Below are 19,348 nucleotides of genomic sequence, written 5' to 3' on the forward strand. Positions count from 1 at the left end.
ATATCTAAATTGCCCTTACGTCCTAAAAGACTGAAGATTTAGGTATTATGCAAGTGTGGCAGAATATGTATGTATATAGAGGAAGGTATTTACGTGAGATGGACGTAGTGCAATAAATGGCACTCTGAACTCCAATCCTGAATGGTTGTTTAAGTGAGATGAATTCAGATCCAGAACAAGGGAAAGTTTCTTCAGACATGAATTTAATAAAGAAATGAAAAAAAATCTAGTTAAAATATATACCTAAACAGCAGCTGGGAGTGGCATATATACTTACGAAATGGTCATTTTGGTGTTGCTATAACTTACAGGATTTACCTTGATGATAGGCAATTTGAAACAATAAGTTAAAGTACATTTTTTCCTCAGGAAACTCTTGACAAATCTATTAAAATATTATCATTGTGTCAAAAGATAACTGTCAGAAAGGGGATGATATAATTTACTTGAATATTCACAAAGTCCTATCAATACCTCTGGTGAGTTCATTAAATAAATTTAGGAAGTGGAGAAGAAAAGTAAAGTAAAACCATAAAAACAGGGAAGAGACAAAATATAAAGCAAAGATAGATTACCTTCTTTCAGTTGGCAAATATCAACAAAAGGTTGATAGTCTTATGAAATATACAAGTGTTTGTGTTAGTTGCAATAAAGAAGACTGTGAAGAACTTAAGAAGCAGTAGGAGGTGTATATAAGAAGGAATAATTTGAGCAACTCTCACAAATGTTTTGGCTTTCTTTTTCAAAGTTATATTTTTTTCGACAGAACTGCTTGGATTATGGCCATCACAAATCCCTTTCACAGAATCACAGAATGGTTAGGGTTGGAAGGGACCTCTGGAGATCATCTAGTCCAACCCCCCTGCCAGAGCAGGGTCACCTACAACAGGTTGCACAGGACAGCGTCCAGGCGGGTTTTGAATGTCTCCAGAGTGGGAGACTGCACAACCTCTCTGGGCAGCCTGTTCCAGTGCTCTGCCACGCTCAAATTAAAGAAGTTCCTCCTCATGTTAAGATGGAACTTTCTACGTTCAAGTTTGTGCCCATTACCTTTTGGTCTGTCACTGGGCACCACTGAAAAAAGACTGCTCCCATCCCCCTGGCATCCTCCCTTTAAGTATTTGTAAGTATTAATAAGATCCCCCCTCAATCTTCTTTTCTCTAGAATAAAGAGACCCAAGTCCCTAAGCCTTTCCTCATATGAGAGATGTTCCAATCCCCTAATCATCTTCGTTGCCCTTTGCTGGACCCTCTCCAGCAGTTCCCTGTCCTTCTTGAAGTGGGAAGCCCAGAACTGGATGCAGTACTCCAGATGTGGCCTCACCAGGGCAGAGTAGAGGGGGAGGATGACCTCCCTCGACCTGCTGGCCACACTCTTCTTGATGCACCCCAGGACGCCATTCGACTTCTTGGCCGCCAGGGCACATTGCTGGCTCATGGTCATCCTGTTGTCCACCAGGACTCCCAGGTCTCTTTCCACAGAGCTGCTCTCCAGGAGGTCAGCCCCCAACCCGTACTGGTGCATGGGGTTATTCCTCCCCAGATGCAGCACCCTACACTTACCCTTGTTGAATTTCATCAGGTTTCTCTCTGCCCAACTCTCCAGCCTGTCCAAGTCTCACTGTATGGCGGCACAGCCTTTTGGCGTGTCAGCCACTCCTCCCAGTTTTGTGTCATCAGCAAACTTGCTGATGGTACACTCTATCCCTTCATCCAGATCACCGATGAATATGTTGAACAAGGCTGGGCCCAGTACTGACCCCTGAGGGACACCACTTGTTACTAACCTCCAACTAGACTCTGCACCACTAACCACAACCCTCTGAGCTCTATCTGTAAGCCAGATATGTCTTATGATATTGGTCATATATCTTTCAGTACATCTCCATTGACATCAATGGGATTATTCTAGGAGTTCACATGGCATGCTGGAGAACACATCTTTAAGAATCCCTATGGAAGATAGTCATGTCAGCAGTTTCAAAGTTGCCTGCAATTAACATAAGGGATGCATTTGTTATCAATGAGCTAAAGATTAACTAAGCACTCTAGTTTTAGTTGTTCTTCCTACATAAATTGGCAAAAACTGAATGCTTATTGCGCTTCCAAATAAATGTACACAAAGTTGTCTTTGAGATGGGAAGGATTACGTGTGAAGATGTACCTTATGGCTGATAAGATAAAAGTGTTTATGTGCTTAATTTAGGACATTGATAGGCAGTTAATCATTTGGGTGTGGAAATATTCATGTTTAAAAAACCTGAAATTTACACCTGCAATTTTTTAAGTTCTAATTATAATGGCTGTTTTCCTGAGTATGCAAAGACGTTTTTCATAGACGAATGACTCTGGTGTGCTATTTCTGAATCACAATGACTCATATTTCATTACTATTTGAAGATGAAGGTCCCCTGTCAGTAATGCCTGCGCACCATACTGTCAATAACTTCCCTCATGCATATGGGCAGCCTGAAATAAACTGCTAGCTCTTGGGTGTCTACATTTGTGACAATCTGTGAACGAATCACAGTATACTCTTAAGAACTGCATATGGCACTCAATTTAACCCGCATACTAAGGATGTGGGATATATTGTGACTCTGGAGTCCAGCTCATCATGAAGTCAAGCCAAATGGCTCAAAGTCACACAGGAAGGCGAGGAAGCACAGAGGCTCTCAGGGGATACCCAAAGAATTGCCGTGTCAGGCAAAGGGTTTCATTCTTCCACATAGCTACTTTGGGTTAGGAAGATATACAGCTATTGAGTCTAAGCCATTTCTTCTTCACTGTGGGAAGAATCTGAGGATCTTTGCTATGGGATCTACTGTGTTGCATTTCTGAAATACATAGGATAATTCCCTGGATCAAGACCTAGTGATGCAGACTACAGACTTCAGCTAAGGAAGAAGGAGCTATGCCGGTATAATTCAGTTTATACGTGTGTCTGTATGTGTGTTTGGCAAGCTTAAGACCATAGGCAGAATATTGAGACATATAAGGATGTAGTCTTCAGATGGTGCTTCACGTATATTTTGTGAACTCTAAAACTAAAATCCTGGGAGTACTTCCTGGTACGGCACAACATAATACTTTTATTTTATGATTGACAGGAAGAAATTCTGCCTCCTTTTGTTTATAGTGTAATGAATTCTGGAGAGTGAAAGTGAACTCTGCCATGTGACTGCATGACCTTAAAAGAATACATTGATCATTTCTGCTTCTGTTTTAACTAGGTGCAACTTTATTATCTTAATGTCATCTGAATATTTTGCAGGTTCCAAATATTGACAGAAGTATCCTGACTTGTCTTGCCAAATGCACTGCAAGGGATGGTTAGAGCCCTGAAAGTACTTACCTCACCGCTAGCACATTAATCCAGAAAAAGGGCAACATAAAATCCTAATAGTTCACAGAGTGATTGGCAAAGATCTGTTGATCCTTCTAGCACTGCTCCTCATATTCATATGTTAAATGACTTCTTTACATGCCTCGAGTGATACATTTTTGTCAAGAAACATTGTGTATTAGCGCTGTCATATTTAGTGTCAGCTATGGAAATACCACGTCTGCTCATTCTCTTCCCTCCAGCAACTCTTGGCTTCCTCCCCCTCATCATGTCTCAGTTACAAGAATATTAAGGAACTCCAAGAGAGAAGTCTTTTGCTTTAAAGAAACAATTTAAATAGTATCAGAAGTTCAAACACCACAAAGGGACCATGAAATTAGGCACTGAATCCAGCACACCAGTCTGGTTGCCAGTCACAGGCTTCCAAAGCTAGTTGTGGTTCAGATTTCACTTAGAGATCTCTAGTTCAAATTTCAGGACATATACCTGTCCATGCTCACAGGAGAACAGGCCCTCAGGATGCTGTCCATAGAGATGAGGATTGCAGTGAATGCAACATAAATAATTTCCTGCTTACTCACCTTTTTTTCAGGATGGTTTATCTGGACATTGCAAGTTAAGATATACACCACTCCTAAGCCAAATTCTGCAGTCCTAGCTTTGTGATTAAAATACGTTGTTCATTTTCTTCATTAAATAAATTTGGAGTCACAGCTGGCCAGAGGCTGGTGTTCAGCCAACTCATGCAGTCCCAGTTAATAGCAGTTCATTTGACAGCTATGAATATCAGGACCATTAAAGTCATGTATATTTTCTGCAACACAATCAGTGAAGAAGGGTGTTTAATAGCCTACATCTTGGTGGGGCAGTAACCCACAAACTGTTTGTGAGAAGTTAATGTAGTATGTCCCTGGTGGTAAAGAAACCACATGGTGATTCTCTTACCTGGACAATTTCATCTCTGCTGTGAAGAGGTCAAAGAAAATGGCAAGAAATCAAATGTGCAGTGGATAATAATCAAAATTAGTAGAGGAGTTGAAAAAAAAATTATAGGTTTCTTGCCACTGTTAATTGTAGGTTTTGAGCCTTTTGTTTTAATTCTAGACATCTGTGTAAGAAGAACCATTAATTAACCTCATTCAGTACCAACTCATGAACATGTATATTGCACACTGTTTGTTGATAATAGGCCAGGCTGTGCTAAGAAAGGAGCATGTTCCAGTAGCACGTCACTGAAAAAAAAGAAGGGGTGGATGATTAAAGAATGGCATTCTTATATGAGATGACCCTTTTCCTCTTGCACTGAACTGTTGTCGCCTTCTGTCAAAAGCATGAACTCACTTTTGATATTTGGATGATAGACCAATTATTATATTGATCAAAGCACAGTATCTGGCTCACTTATAGGATTTGGATAATCATTATTATGTTTAAAATTGTTTATTTCAACCTTGTAAAACTGTCACTGCTCTAGCCAAATAATTTTATATTTTTTCATCTCTCAGAGGAGAAACAGTATAGGATCTCTGCACTTCTGTTGAAACCAGCTCCCCCCCATCTGACAGGTGAAGGACCTATACCAGCCGTAGTTAGGTGCTGTAATTGTATCCTGATTTTCTCATGTTTGGCTTCTGGATGTAGGGAGGGATGATCTTTACAAAGCAGCAAATTTTATTGCAGTGGTAGGAAAACAAGGCACGTATGCATGACATGGCCCCTGACTGCATTGAAAGTAGGGGACCAGGTTCCCTGTCATGTGGTCTCACATTTGTTAAACTGCGCCTAGTTCTTTTCACTATTTTGTTTTAATTCATATTTCTAAGCAATCAAAATAACACTAAAGCATGTGCAGACCTAGATTTATGGAAGCCTTACACATGCTTATGAAATCTTAAAGGTTATATTACATTATTGTTAAGCTGCCTTATACCTACTTATGAAATCTTAAGACTATGTGATTATTATTTTGAAGACTTTATTAACATTATCTTGAGATTAAATATTATTGGGTAAAGTAGTACCTACTACAAACAAAATCTTTTCATTTTAAAATTGATTTATAGTAAAACTCATCTATTTCACTTCATATTAGTCCCATCATGTGCAGAAATTCTTATCTTTCTCATGGTATGTCTAGTCAAGAACTGAAAATAGTATAATTTATCTGCTTCTAACAGCACAGCCTACAAAGACATTTTGCTTTCTGACTCCTGTTTTAATGCCTCGCTGCCCACTGTTTATCACAGGAACTTTGTGATTTATAGGAAATTGTGTGTCTAAAAACTTCTGTTGGTGTGACCTTTTTGCTACGTGTGTATTTGAATACAGCTAATCTCTCCAGGACTTCTCACAGTTTCCTCTAGGTACATGCAAAAGACAGACCAGTCGTCCCAGTATTCACTAGGAACGAATTGAGAGAGTCTCAAATACGGTTCAAATAGCTAAGTGAATATCACTAAAAATATTCATGTGTAAGAGAGTGCAGCATGGGGATAGAGCAGCAGCTGTATCAGGGTGCATTGTGGTTGCTGTAACAAAACTGGGTTATTTGGAGATGAGCAACACAAGGACAGTCAATTTATTTTCCTTTGGCGATATAGACCTATTTAGAGGGTGATAGACTTTGTCTCCAAATTATTCCTTTATGCAACATTGATCACTCTTTTCTGCATAACTATAAATATCCTCCTTAAATAAAATATGTGCTACTACATTCAAAGGACCGAAGAAACATTTGTGGACATGTGGAAAAGAACAATATTGTTCATATTTCTATTTGAAAAACAAAGCATGTAATTGTGAATTTAAAATGGATTTTTAAATGTGCCAAGAATATGAGAAAAATAATTAGTAAAACTGTGGGTATATTTAAGAATTCCTCCACGAGTATTTGTTAGGAGTTTTCATGTGTATGAACTTTACTCTTAGCTACTGCTTTTATGTTTAAGGTTACATTTATTTTAGGGTTAATTCTGAGCTCATTTACTTCAGAGTAGTACTTGAATGAATTTGTATGCACTTACAAAATCCCATTCAGAGATGTATAAAGGAAAGCCTCAGCAATACTATAAGGAAGAAAAGGAATTCCTGTCTTGAAGTTATCTATTTCTGCTGCAAATGAACCGGCACACTTCGAGTTATTGACTTAGTTCCAGTCAAAGCTACGCCTATGGTTTGCAGTTTGTCGCAAAAGTATGTAGCCGTTCAAATGGTGCACCTATTCAGGAAGGAAAAGATGACAAATGAGATCCCTTTTGTGGGACCTGGTGAATGGGATGGCTGCTAGACTCTGTCTTGTTTCGTGCAGGATTAGAGCAGGGAGTTTTGAGGGAAAGTGAGGGGGAGTACTTGTATCCGGCACACAGCAGTGTTGGCATTGCACGGTGCTTTAACCTATATTAAGCTAACAGTCTTACATTTGTAAGTCTGCAGTCTTTTACTTGTAACACTAACATCTGCCTTTCATTTTATATGCAGTCTGCCACATATACAACCCCAGGCTGCTGCAGCAGTACATTTTCCTTTTTTATTCCAAAGGGCTATTGTCCTCACAGCCTCACACTGATGGATTCAGTAAACATTATCACATTGGTAAAATTGGGTTTTGTAGGAAGTCATTGCCATTGAAATGTGAATTTTCCCTTTCCAGCCCTTGCTTAATAGTATTTAGTTTATAATCTTATGCTAGGGAACAAATAAATCTTAATCGACGATTCTAGTAGATAATAGTCATATAGGTCGCCAATAAGCATTTGCACAGGCAGAAAGCTAAACAGTCAATTGATGTCTATAACATCTGTGCCTTATAAAAGTATACTCTCATAAGCACTATTACTGTAAGGAAACAGTCCTGATGAAACCATATTGTTACCGTGTAAAAAAATTATTCAGAGGAACACCTTCTGCAATGGAGAGTATGCACAGATGAGGATGATGAGCTGGGGAGATCTTCACCAGTTCTTTTGTTGACTAGTGACTTGGAGACTTTTCCTTTCTTTCTCTTTCTTTCCCTTTCCCTTTCCCTTTCCCTTTCCCTTTCCCTTTCCCTTTCCCTTGGCTTGTCATGCTACAATGCTTTTTGCTGATACACTATAGACCTAGTCCAGGAATAACTCATTGTCCTTGCTTAATAAGCATTTTTGAAGACATCCATTTCATCTTAGTTGACTCTACAGACTGTGTGTTAATACAGTAAACTAAAAAAATTGCCACATAAAAGGAAATGGGTAAATATATTCCTTCAAATACTATTAAGCAACGTTACTGTGACAAAATAGAACAATTCACATGCCTACCGATATTTAATTAAATGTTGGGATTCTATATTAGGTTTTTTTTTTTTTTTCAGACAGTCAATATCAAGTGTGTTGGCACAGCTGGATTTTCTTATAGCTTTTTTCACATATTGTACAATTAATTGTCATTTAACAGGACATGTATAATTTATTATATTACTGAACAATATGGGGTTTAAATGAAATATATTTAAAAGATTTTTATTTACATCCACTGCACTAATTACAAGACTTTTTTATGCTCTTAATTTTTTTTTGTTCCAAATTTGATGTACTGTGATTACCTTTTTTGCCCTATGTCCTCCACTGAAAGAAATATTACTCCTTGCTGCCAGGCAGCTGCCATTTTACTGCACAAAATTTATGGTCCTTCTTAATATATGGAAAAATACCTCACAAGATTTTGTTATATGATGATTCTTCAAAAATAATTTCAAGGTCTTTCTGTATAATGGCAGTCAAATCATGTGTTAATGTAAATCAGGGGGAGATATGGCACTCTGCTTTTTTTTTAACATACTACTCAGAGAATGCTAATAAAAGGATTATGGACTAGATCACTGACTCCCTGCTTACTTAGAAAAAACATGAAACTTCACAGAGGTTTGATACACTCAGTATAAGGAATCAATCCACAAAACACTTCTATATATGATTAATTTTAAGCAAGAAGTCTGAAAGGTCGCTCACAAGTTAGGTTAGTGTGATAGTTGTGTTAACCCAACACTTCAGGAGTCCCAGTCAGAGACAAGGAGCTCTGTAAGCTAAATGCTGTACAAGCACAAGATACAGACTTGGAGGGCTTCTGAGCAAGGCAGAGAAAGTGAAGAAAGGTGGGATGATACAGATTGGAATGGACACCATGAAATAATGCTGGTTGCAGGGTACCAGTAGCTGGACGCCAGTAATTTTTTGGATCGTGTCAAAGCAAAAGGAGTTTTAAGTGCAACATAAAGTAGGATCACAATATCCCTTTGGTGACATGTATAGAGGGAAATTTCATCCCCAAAAGAGGGAAAACAGCTTGAAAAGGTATCCAGTTAGAAATGGAGGCTGATTATATGAACCTAATTCTAGTGAGAGTTAATATTCTAGTCCTGAGTGGGAGAGACTAAGTGGGCAGAAAGTAGACTAAAGATTTTTGAAAGGGAAGTTAAATGGTTTTATTGGGTGTAGGTGGCAAGATGTTGATAGTGGGGGTGCTGAAGGGGTGGCCTCTGGGAAGAGATTAGGGGCTGCCCTGTGCCAGACAAAACCATTTGTGCAACAGACCCTGCACAGGCCACAGCTGAGCCCATCCGCCAAGCCAGGGGTAACTTTGCAAAAACATATTTAAGAAAGGCCAGAAACCACACAGCAGTGCCAGTAACAATGTCAGAGAAGGAGGGAGAGGAGGTGCTCCAGGTGCTAAAGCAGAGATTTCCCTGCAGCCCCATGGGAAAGCCCACGCTGGAGCTGGTTTATCCCAAAGGACTGAAGCCCATGGAGAAGGACACTTGCTGGAGCAGGGGTAAAGCGTGAGCAGGAGAGGAATTGTTATGGTCTACTGTAACACCCTCATTCCTCATCCCCTTTGTGCCATGCGGGGCTGGGGGCAGGTGGGAGGTAGAGAAGTTGGGAATGAAGCACTAAAGTTGAGCCTGGGGAAGGAGGGATGAGAAAAGGTATTGTTTTAATGTTTGTTTCTGTTCCTTACCATCCAAATCTATTTTAATCGACAATAAATAGATTAATTTTCCCCAAGTTGAGGTTTTTTGTCCGTGATAGCAACAGGTAAGCAATCTCCCTGTCTTTATCTCAACCCACAAATGTTCTCATCACATTTTCTTCCCCTGGCCTGTTGAGGAGGGGGAGTGAGAGAGCAGCTGGGTGGCATTTTGGCCCTTTGACAAGGCTAACTCAACACAATTGTTTATGTGATGGAGAATGTGAGTCATTAGAAAGACAGCCAGAGAGGAAATAAGATGACTTTGGTCTAGAAAAACTATTTCATTGCAGTAGTCTGGATGGCTATCACAAGGAAACTGCTTATATGGACCACAGTGGAAGGCGTTGCCATAGTCAAGAGTAAAATGATATGAACTTGGTAAAATTTATAATTATACAGTTACTTAGAAAAAGGTCTACCTTAGCTATATTAAATGAAGAATGAATGGACTTGACAAGTTAGAAAAATCAAAGTCAAAGATGTATCCGGTGGTAGATTTGATGATGTTGTCCACAGTGGTACAGAATGGAGCTGAGGGTTTTGGCACAGAAGGCTAAGTTCTGCTTTATAGTCCTGCTGAGTCTTATCTGAGGACTAGTTATCCATGATAGATTTCAGAGAAACAATGAACGATTTTGACAGAAGTAGGAGTTATATAAATTTTTCTCATAGAAAAAACCTGAGGTTGAATATATGCTTGCAGAGAAGTGTAGTCTTACAAAAATTTGCAGGATCACATTCTAAGTGCATTGCTTTACCTTTGACTTGCAGAAATAAGTTTGAGTTCATATCGTTAACTCCTTATATTTGTCTCTTAGCATCTCAGTGTTGATATTATCACAGTTAGCTTTCAAGGTTTTAGGTTTCTGTTATTAAGTCAGATATCTGACTTTTCATTATGTTTTTTTTCTATCACTTTAATTTCTGATTAGATATTAAAAAAATAAGCTACTTCTTTCCAACAGAGTCACTTTACCTTTATTATTGCTATCCGCATTACAAATGAATTCATTAGCATTCTCATCACAAAAACCAAGTTCATTATCTGATAAGACAAAAATTTCTTCGGATACATCTCAAGGTATTTGATTTGCCTTATTTATATTCTCAGTAGGCAACTTTCTCTCACTGTCTAGAAATGAGTATAAGTAAATTGTAACTCTGCTCATTACTTTATCGTGATTGAGAGTTTTTTCTGTCCTTTGTGACATGGAACACTTATTTGTTTTCTTTTCCCTTTGTTTAATTGGTTTGTGACTCCTGAGATACAGTATACATTCCATTCTTAGCTATGAAAAACAGGTTCTAATTTTTTTAATGTCGTTTATATTCAGCAATATGTTAAATTGAAAACCATATCTGGGTAATGATTAAAACAAGAAAAAAATAATTCATTTAAATAGATATTTGTTGGGCTGTGCTTAGTACTGAATTCATGATGGCTGTATTATTATATCTGTACAAACAACTTATTTGCAGGTGGGGCAGGTTTTTTGCATTTAGTCTTAGCTTTATCTGTAAGAAGGTATGTAGTTGTTCCCTGTTAACCTAAAACTTTTGATGCCATTTCCTATTCAGTTTAGTTCCACTCATTTCTGGTACATACTGAACCTAGAGCCAGACCTTCATTAATACCCCAATATATGACCCAAATAGGAAAATAGACTATATTTATAATATAGAGTCTTTAGTTGATTAAAATTTCTCAATAAGCATCTCTATTTTCTATGTTACACACTGGTATTTTCTCAGGTGTCTATGCAGTCCTTTCTTCAGAGCTAGTAAGAAATTGCAGATTATTGTAGTCAGTGGTAGAAGTACCCTAAAGGAACACTTCATTGCCACACAGCCAGGCCACTAAAATATTAGAAAGCATCAAGTTGTTAAAGGAGTGAGCTAGACACCATTACTTTCCGCCTTATTTCCCCATTTTACTTACAGAAACCTGTGCCTTTATTCAGTTATTCCTACGAAACTGTTCAGTATCACGGTAAGGCACTTGAGGGTACATGAAAGAATCACATGGGTTCTGACAGAAAAAGCGCAGATGCTACAGGGGGCCTGGGATATTTTACAATGGCAGCTGGAGGCCAGGTGGACCTCCAAGAACATCTGGAGTGGTGCCACATTGCTTATTTTTAGGGAAGTGAATTGAACCCAGGGTATGATTCAACTCCATATTCCAAGATCTGGAAGCCCAAAATGGAAGCTCCAGGGACTCACCTACAGATACTCTGGCTGCAAATATGTTCAGTTTATGGGACTAGCCTAGAAGTCAAATGAAAAACAGCAATGTCTATAATGTGGGCATCAGATCCTCGGATCCATTCTGCGTGGCTTGCTAACACGGGTGTAGCCATAATGTCTCAGCTGTTGTTATAGTAAGTGGGGATCCTGTGAAGAAGGATCACCTACACTCTGGTTCATCTGCTTCAATGAAAAAAAAAGTTAGTTATTGGTTGACAGTATCATTAACTTTTGTTCACCAAATCAACAGGATCTTCACTAACTATACAAAGAGTTTAGATGAGTAGCATGAAACAGATTATACAAATTTAATGTTGTAGTATTTATAAAAATATACCAACCATGATTTTTATAACATCGATGAAACAGTATTTTTGACATTTGGATCAAACCTGTTATAATGGTACAAATTTTGCTTAAAACCATTTGCACACTGAGACAGAATACTACAGGTGTTAGTATTTTACTCTTCAAGTAGGCATACCTATACTTTTGAATAATGGAAGTACTTGAAGGGCAAAGTATTGTTGAATAGAAACAACTGGGACCTGCATTGAGATACTAAAGGGAGGATGTTAACAGTGTTATAATTTTACACTTTTGCTACTTTTTAACAGCTTTTTCAGCAATTGTCCTCTGCTGTGAAGCAGTAGCAACTTGTAACTTTCCTCCACTGACTCGCATTCACACTGCATCTGAAATGAAGTATTGTAGGACAGAAGTTGTCTGTCTCTGTGTTATTTACATATGTCATTTGTTGGGTACTCTTGCAGTGTACTGAATGACTTTAACAGTATTTTTATTGCTCTGGTTGTTGTCTTTGTTGTTATTGTTTCTACGATATTTGGAAAGTCTTACCGCTCATAATCAATTGTCTGATTATAGTTTCATGCATTTGTCCCTATTTACCTCAATATTTTTATCTTGTAGAGATAGATCCCATGTGTAAGAGTCGATCAGAAGATCAGCATTGTCTCAACATTTTCATCAGCGACTAGGCCCCCAAAACCTAGGCTAACAGCTTGACATGAGTTTGCAGCAGCTCGCTGAGCTGGCTGTCCTGAGACTTAGAGAAAGGACTGAGGTGTGACCATTGTACGGGGGTACGAGCCATGTTAATGCCTTGGTACAAAAGTATGGACAATATCAGAACATGGTACAAGACTATTCTACTGGAGCAGCAAAGCGAAGAACTGCTGTTGAAGAAGATGGTTCACACTGGCTGTGCCAGCATCGATGAAGTAATCTCAAACCTCAGTTGAACTTTCCTCATTATAATGTCATTATAATACAAAAACACACCTCTTGGTAAGAAGCTACCCGCCTCCGAAGATGACCACGCCTCAGACACTGCTCTTCGGGCATGCGTGGAAGCCTTACTCCAGACAGGCAGAGATTGGCACCTTTCCACGGGACAGAGGTAGAGTAGAGGTGGGTCCAAGGAGAAGCGAGGTGTGCTACCTGACATAAAAGATGGTTCCTCAACAACCAACCCCCGAAGATCTTCCCCACTGAAAGACCACGACGGTCCATGAAGAAGCAGCGGAACACCTTCCGGATTTGGGACTATTGGGATGCCTGTTGACCCGTGGTGGTAGCTATAATCCTATTTCCCCCCCCTTTTTTACTTCATCTTTCCTATTCTTCTTTCTTTCTATCACAAGCTCTTTACGGGCAAAACCAATAAAGTGATCATGTGTTGAAAGCATAACTCCCTGGGCCTGATGACATTTCTGTTTGCGCTTTGAGATCGCAAAATGAACCATCACGCGTCCACCGAGGAGTGGACCGTGACACCATGGATAACACTTTTGCAAGTTTGGATTATGAAGTACTGCTACAGAATCATATAATCATAGAATTGTCTAGGTTTGAAGTTATAAAATCACTCTAGCTGAGTCTGGCAAACCCTATATTATTATGACAGATTCATATTTCCCTTTCATACTCAAAGAACCTTATATGTAATATTGGAAATTTCTTAACTGCTCTGAACACTGAAGAATATGTAGCTACATAAATATCATTTATCTGTCATTTCAAAGTAAAATTTATGGTAGCACTTACTCTGAAACAATGAAGAACTTCTGTTGTCCTTTTAGAGGAAAAATCCCACATAATAGTTCCTTCTATTTTCAACTGCCCTTTGACTTAAGCAATAGAAGCAGTTAGCTACAAATAGTAGAGAAGAAAGAATAAAAAAGCCACTAATAGGGGAAATCTGCATTATTTTGTGAGGGAATTATTGTCCTCTTTCCTTTCAAATGGGTCCAGCTCCTGTGTTGCTGCTAAGAGGTGCTCCACTGTAAGATTTACTCTGATCAAGTTGTGTCTTTGGTAGTCTTGCTGTGTTTTTTCACAGCAGAGCAAATTTAACTCAGGTTGGTGCCACACTAGCACAGTTAAATTGCTTTTGGTAACCTTAGGGTCCAGATGGTAACTTTAGGCCCCTTCGTGTCTATTTGAAACACGGGAGTCTCCAGGGCACTATGTGCACAGATATACAGTGTTGTGGCGTATTTTGGCTGTTCAAAATGCCTTTATTGCCTTTACTGCCTAAGATTTTGAAGCCTGATGAGCTGAAGAGCTAAGCCAGGTGCTGCCACTGCCTCTGCTAGTATGTCTGGATGTTCAGTCCCGGCCCTTGGGGTGCTCCCTTGCCAGTTTTTGGGACAGCACCCAAGAACAGGAACGTCAGTTACTCACCTGGGAGTGTAGTCAGAGCAACAACAGCTTTAGTGTCCTGCTCCACAGTCTATCCTTCACCTTTCTTTTTTGGTCACCATTTCGATAAACTAACCCAACTTTCCTTTTGTGTACAGTGCCCTGCTGTTTTTATATGGCTGTCTTGTTGGTGATACCACAAGTCAGGGTATATACAAATATATTGCTCTCCTTTTTTTCACCTGCAGCACCCTGAATTTTCTCATGTAGTTATCTTGTTGGTGGAGCCATAGGTCAGGATTCTCTACCTGAGTGTGTACCTTAACAGCCTCTTCCTTGAAAATGGAAGAACAGCTATGAAACCGCTCAGTCCACATTGAGCATTGTGAGGCAGTGTTGATCATGGAGAAGATGTCTGGACTCAAGAAAGGCTCTCATACTTGCTGATGACAGCCAGTGGCAAGGCTGTATTTGGGAAGATGACACCATGGCTGGTCAGTGAACAATCCTGTTTAACAGAGATTTCAAATTTGACTTGGTTTAGAGTGTGGCATAGAAGGATGCCAGGATTTTTCTTTTTTAGTTTGATGAAAAAAAATTATAAATACAGTTTAGTTTTACACACATTTTCAATCAAGCCATTTTGAGGTTGCAACAAGCCTTAGCTTAGCATCTACAGATGGTAGACTATTGAGATGAATACTGACAAAACTTTCTTCATCAGTAACTTTTTATTTTTAATTAGCTAGAAAATGCTTTACAAAAAGTGTTTTTTAAAAAGAGCCATTACTTTGCCCTATTTTGAGGTCTTTTTATCTTAGACCTTCATCCTTTGGCAATTGTCTTACTTCTATCATGGAAAAGACAAGTCTTTAAGAAAGTATATATTGTTTCTTTTTAAAATTCTTCTTCCAAAATGGGAATTACTCTGGGTTTCTCTGTGTGTAACTCTATGACACTCATATCTCAAACAGTAACATTTCTGGTAAATATTTCTCAATGGAAAACAGAAATTGACCAATCAGACAAACAAAAAACTCTCCCTACCATAAACTATACACAAAAACTTCTTTCTCCTTTTCCTTTTGTATAGATCTTGCAATCTTAAGTGCTCAGTCTGGACTTAATTTCTAGGGTGTCTTATTTTTCCTGATATTAATTGTCCTACTTTAATGTGCATGTTGTTTGCAGTTGGTCAGTCAGATTTCCTCTACATATGATGCAATACCAAAGGTTAATGCCACTGCTGTGTTATCTGCTTTTAATTTGGCATGACCTGTCTAACATAGAAGGATTTGTTTGCATGCTGAGAATTGACACAGGTAATATTCCTTATTACACTGTATGCAGGCAACAATATCTAAGATCTACAAATGCTGGAAAAAAAAATCAAACAATGTTCTTTGGTTACAGTTCACTGTTTTGCTTATATTTCTTTGTATGTTAGATTTTGCTTCTAGAAGGATTTCGAAGTGTGGCAATATTCATAATGTTTAGAGCAACTTCCTTCAGATACTTGATAAATCCTACCAAGAACCAACTTACACTTGCCAGTAACTCCTATCAATGGTGCTAAATAATTATGTTGGAACGTTTGTCAAATTGTTATTGTTCTTAGGGCAGAAAAAGTGGCAGCAAACACTAGAGAGCTCTAAAAGACAAACACAGATACTGTTTTCTTCAACAGTTTAACAACTGAAACCAGAAAAGTAGATTTTTATTCTGCAAATGCACTTGCTGGAAAGGCAAGAGGGAAGATAGCATCATAGGAAGAGAATGGTTTCAGAATAGCTCTGTTATGTAGTAGAACACAGGAAAAAAATATCAGTGTATGACTTTTACCCTTTCTCAAAAATACATAAGGAGTAATAACAATCAGTGTGAGTGGAAACTAAAGTCAGATAAGTCTGAAGAGTATTGTATTGTTTTGATTTAGTGAAGCCCTATAATACAACATGGGGACAGGTCACATTCTGAGTTTGGACATGATTTCCATCCATTTTGGCAAACAAAGTAATTTTGTTCAATACCTGTTCTTTGACCTTCCTGGTTTCAGTATGCTGACTAATGGGACGTTACATTCATCTGTAAATCTGTGCCTCAAAAATGTAAAGTCAATTCTGACAAGATAGGTTCCTAAGATGAGACTTATTATCTACTGAACTCCCCCAAAATAGGAAATATATAGTGATGGACACACAGACCCAAGGATCTTTTCTCCTCACAAATGAGGTTTATATTTTTTTCATACTAAACTACTTGTTGATAGATGCATCAGTGAAACTGCACACATGGACAAAGTTGATTTTCTCCAAGAAACTTAGCAGGTGTTTTGTTGTTGGTCAGCTCTCTGTTCATACACCTCTGCTTTCATTAAATCCAGAGGACAGCTTGAAATCCATCTGTCTCTTGAAGATCAGGCCAGCACTCACACTGACCAGAGCATTCTACACTTGCTCCAGTCTTCCTGCACATGACTCACCTTCTCAGCCAAGGATACAGTGATCTCCTAATGATAACAGATTTCCTTGTATGATATATATGTCAGCTCCCCATCTCCCTAGCCCTTCTCCAAGAAACAGGTGATCCCACCACTCAAAAATCTCAAATCAAAACAAAACATTTATTTACATATTTACCTCAAAATATACCCTTATTTTCAGATAGCTTTATATCTCTCTCTCTTTTAGGGCTTAGAACAAAACTGAGGCTTTTGGAGTCATTTATCCTTTCTAACTCCCATAAAGCTTTTTGTCTTTTGTGCCTGAACAGGATGCAGCAACAAGACCTTTTATCCTGTCTTTGTCAACTGCACTAACAACTCCAGAGTTTGTCCATGCTGAAGTCCCACCACTCTTCTCAGTGGTACTCAACATGGAGCGAAGCATGCTTCTAAGCATGCTTGTAAGCGTGCTTGTGAATGAAAAGGTGTTTCTTGCAACAGAAGATACGTCACAATAAAACCTCTGTCTCTTGAACACAGACTACTTCAAATTATATTGTGATATTCAGTTTTCTTTAAGACTTGTTAAACTATTCATTAATGATGTGTCCAACAAATGTAGGTTTTTCTTACTTGTGAGAGAGACACAATCTGCTTTGCATCTGAGTATACAAAAATAAATTAAGATTTCGGACTACTCGTGAACTTGTTTCTTGCAATGTCACGTCATTGATAACTTATTTGATACTGTGTTCCCTAGAAGAAAATACTGAATAGAGTCCATTAATAAACTCATTTAAATCTTAACTTTGATCTCCCATGGCATAACAGAGTGTACAAAATTCCTCACTGTGTTCTTCAGGCTTACAGGATAGACAGATAAAAAAAATAAAGATGAGAACACTAATTAATTGATAGATTACAACTTTAGCTAAACAGTGGAAAGGAACAGAGTTCTTGTTACTCATTTTATCTTACATAACTTATGTCAGTGTGAAGATGTAGTTTTAGGTACATAATGAAAACCAAGTCAGCTGGTACTGGAGGCTTCTGCCCTCTCTATGAGTGAAGGTCTTTTCAACTTCATCCTAGAGGTTACTTATGGTAAGAAATGGCCCTTTTCCTCCATCAACTCTAGACACAAATTGTTGTAAAGTCTCCTGCCTCCTCTGCCCATTCATCCATCTGCTGCCTTCATGTGTCTTACCACTTTCTGACTCTAAGACTGTAGCTTCTCCAGCACTGTGTCCTTCCCTTTGCTCTTGTCATGCTCTGGGACATAAATCCTGTTGTGCTTCTGTGGACTAATGCAGACTCCCTCCAAATCTGTACTGTCATATCATGTATTTCTATCCATACACCTGCTTCCACAGCTAAGTCTGCTGAAACATCTTTTCCACACCACTCATCTAGTAATTATTTTTTTTTCCTGAAAATTAGTTTAAGAATACAATATATTGTCTTAAATGCCCAATATCAAATGTCTGTGGAAGAAATATTGAGCTCCAGTAAAAACAACTGACTTCTATTCACGTTTTCTTTTCCTGGAAATTACTTCTCTTTTCTTGCTCTCTCCTTGCATCTCCCCCTTCCAGCAGCCGGCTTCACTGACCTTGATTAGTCCAAAAGTTAAAGTTCTCTTTGGCATAAAAATCCAGTGCTTCTCCAACAATTTGATCTAGATAAATAAATAAATAGATAAATAAATAAACTATTTACTTTTTTCCCCTGATCTGATAAGAGTAATTAGACAAATAAACACTGTGCTGTGCTACAAGCACAGCTTGTAGCAGGGGAAGAAAGAATAGTTCAAACATATTCCTCAGCTGGAGAAGGAGAAATCAAACTAAATAAATGGCTGATGGTATCACACCCGAGGCCAATGACAACCAAAGTAGATTTTAATCGCTCCTGGGGCATATTTTTATGGACTATTGAAGCTCAATAACAGACACAGTTCTCAAAGATATCTTTTATGATCTGTCCCTTTACAAGAGCTGTCTTGACTAGTCTGGCCAAGGGGAAAGGAGTTTGTTGAACATGAACTATAATACAGAAAATAAACGTTCAACAAAATATCTGATCTCGTTGCTATTGTTATAACTACATATTTCAGCAAACTGTGAGTTTCCTGGAATATTTCAGCAAACCGTGACTCTCTTGGAATTATGAACCAGAATCCCAGCCAGCTACATCATAACGGGTACATTAACTTCACCGACTTACCGGTAAGAATTAGTTTCTAAGTGCACAAAATATTACTAACTACTATACTGAAAGCAAGCTGTTGAAAATGTGAATTTCACAAGATGAATACAAAGACAACACAATCTAAAGAAAACGAATAGTAAAAGTGTTTCCAACAAAAGAAAATGGGCAACTGAGGCAACTTCACTAAAGATCTGCCTGATTATTACTTAAGAATTAGTGAAGGCATGTCTTTTAACAGTTCCTTATAAAAAATGGGAAATCATTTCTCCTTTTATTTGTCATCAGATTTTTCCAAGAGATAAATTTAAACAGGTTCACAAATCATTGTAAGTAAGAGAGCGAACATATTCATTCTCTAAAGACTCATTATATAATAAATATTTCTTATGACGGGGTAAAACAGTTGCCTTTAGTGATTACATAATATTATTTCC

This window comes from Charadrius vociferus, unplaced genomic scaffold, assembly GCF_000708025.1.
Source record: "Charadrius vociferus isolate BGI_N301 unplaced genomic scaffold, ASM70802v2 scaffold169, whole genome shotgun sequence".
Lineage (NCBI taxonomy): Eukaryota > Metazoa > Chordata > Aves > Charadriiformes > Charadriidae > Charadrius > Charadrius vociferus.